At 40.8% G+C, this 2309-nt stretch overlaps 1 pseudogene; it reads right to left on the bottom strand.

Moving 5' to 3' along the window:
• Positions 1 to 405: 405 nt before the first annotated feature.
• On the bottom strand, positions 406 to 775 carry LOC121442095 (annotated as a pseudogene).
• Positions 776 to 2309: the final 1534 nt, after the last annotated feature.

Below are 2309 nucleotides of genomic sequence, written 5' to 3'. Positions count from 1 at the left end.
CAGGAGCCAGAGCCCAAACCTTCATTTAGTGCTGACATGACACCCACTAGTCAAATACCATAAACGTAAATATTTCCAGTGGCCAGTTCTGAGTTTGAAGTCAGCCTGTAAGTTTAACCAGGAACAGAACTTCCCGTTCTCCATTCATCACTGAGCCTCCTGTATCCCCAGGCCTTCCCTTAATAAAATAGCCAGCATATTACATTTGCCAGGAATTTGCAAAGCCCCTTGCATACATTGTATTTTTTTAAGTTTGGAGAGGGAATATATTTATATTTATTTATATATATTTTAAATTGTTTTAATAATAAAAATATAAGAAAAAAGAAAAATGTTTTTGCAGTTAATATAGTTCTCTCCTTAGAAATCTGCACCATCACTGGAGATCAAGACACCACAGAATCTTTACTCCTTTTGCTTTTTGTCAGTGCTCACATTGGCCTCACAGTCCCCCACCCCCTTGACTTCCATTCTGTTCTTGAGTTCCTTTGCATCTTTTTCTTGCCATCTTTCTCTTCTTCTGATCCCTTGCAAGTCTGTGTTTGGGTTCATTTTTCTTTGTATACTCTAAGGAATCCTAAATCATTCAGAAACCAGTTGTCTTGCCACCACCAAAAGATGACATCTAGTGTGGTTTCACACACGCTGGTACCAAAATTTCTGTCTTTCAGACTATTGCCTCCCTAGGGTGAAGGACAGTCATGACCACTTGCTTCCTCTGAAATAGGTAGTTGGTCATAAAGTTCCTGGTCTGGGTAGTTACTATGTTATTCATGATGGCAGTGATTCTGGAATAGCCAAAGAGGAAAAGCTACTATAAATTTAATTCTCACAGTGAGATGTTGTACTGGGACATGGATGCTGTGGTACAATGGTCTGTACCCTGTCACTTGTGTTCTAATAAAATGCTAATTGGCCAGTAGCCAGGCAGGAAGTAGAGGCAGGGCAATGAGAACCAGAGAATTCTAGGAAGAGGAAAGAGTCAGTTTGAAGTCATCACTCAGCCACAGAGGATGCAAGATGAGAATGCCTCACTGATAAAAGGTACCAAGCCACATGGTTAACACAGAAAATAATTATGGGTTAATGTACTTATAAGAGTTAATAAGAAGCCTGAGTTAATAGCCCAACCAGTTTATGATTAATGTAGACCTCTGTGTGTTTCTTTGGGATTGAACTGCACTGTGGGACTGGGCAGGACAGAAACCTCTGCCAATACATGGATACCATTAAACAGCTGAGAAATTTAAAATCCTCTACAGGTAACAGGATAGCAACAGGATATCTACAGAAAGGTAGCAAAGTATTTCCTTTGAAATCACATCACTTAAAGATATAGCTTCAGTTTTTATGCATATGAAGCACAGCAGCAGAGCGCATCGATGGATAACCTCACACTGCTACAATGCCTTCTTTGGGGATTTTTTATCCAATTGCTGGGAGAAAAGTAAAATGACAAGTCTTAGGTTGGTGTCTCTTTGGTAGACTACCTTAGCTGAGGAGATCTATCCTACTCAGGGCCCTATCCCCTGCCTTTCAGGGACCCAATACGTCAGGACTGAGAGAGCCATCTCAGCTCCGGAGAACCCTGGGGAAATGACTGGAGGGGGTGGTGCCACAATACTCTCCTGTTATCCTGTGGACACTAATTCTAACCTTGTTCTTGAATAAGTTGTTTGAGTGTTTGTCTCCAAGAGCCTTTTAGGAACCCAATCCAGGAATTCAACATTTCTCAAGAATCACAACTTCAAAACTTGGTCATATACTGTGTGGATGAATGAATGGATAAACTGTCTACAATAAGTGAAGTATATGCCATATCTCACATTTGAGGTCTTCTGAAAGATATTGCTTTAACAGTGTTGGATGCTTTGTCTTGGTTTTGTTTGTTCATTGAGATGTGGGTCTCATGGAGTCCAGGCTGGCCTCAAACTCCTACTGTAACCATGGAAGACCTCAAACTCCTAATCCTCTTGCTTCCACTTCCCAAGTGCTGTCATTACAGATGTGTACCACTGTGCCTTATTTTAATCTTACAATAATCATATGCAGTATATATTATTCTTCCCATTTTTCCATAAACCAAGTTTTGTCAGGGGGATTAATATTCTTATCAAAGGTAAACAAATCAAATGCAGGGCAAGGATCTGAATCCATGCCATTTTTACCCTGGAGATCATGCTTTAAAACCTCCATGTGAGGGGCCGAAGAGTTGGCACAGTGCTCGTGGTACAAGATAAGGTCCTGAGTTTGAGCCTGATACCCACCTAAAAGGCCAAACAATTCTGGGGAAGCAGAGACAGAAAGAT

This window comes from Microtus oregoni, unplaced genomic scaffold (assembly GCF_018167655.1).
Source record: "Microtus oregoni isolate MIOR12 unplaced genomic scaffold, Mior012 000002F_ref0000024, whole genome shotgun sequence".
Classification (NCBI taxonomy): Eukaryota; Metazoa; Chordata; class Mammalia; order Rodentia; family Cricetidae; genus Microtus; species Microtus oregoni.
The sequence above is the reverse complement of the archived record's forward strand: the minus strand, read 5'-3'. Positions and strand labels throughout refer to the sequence as shown.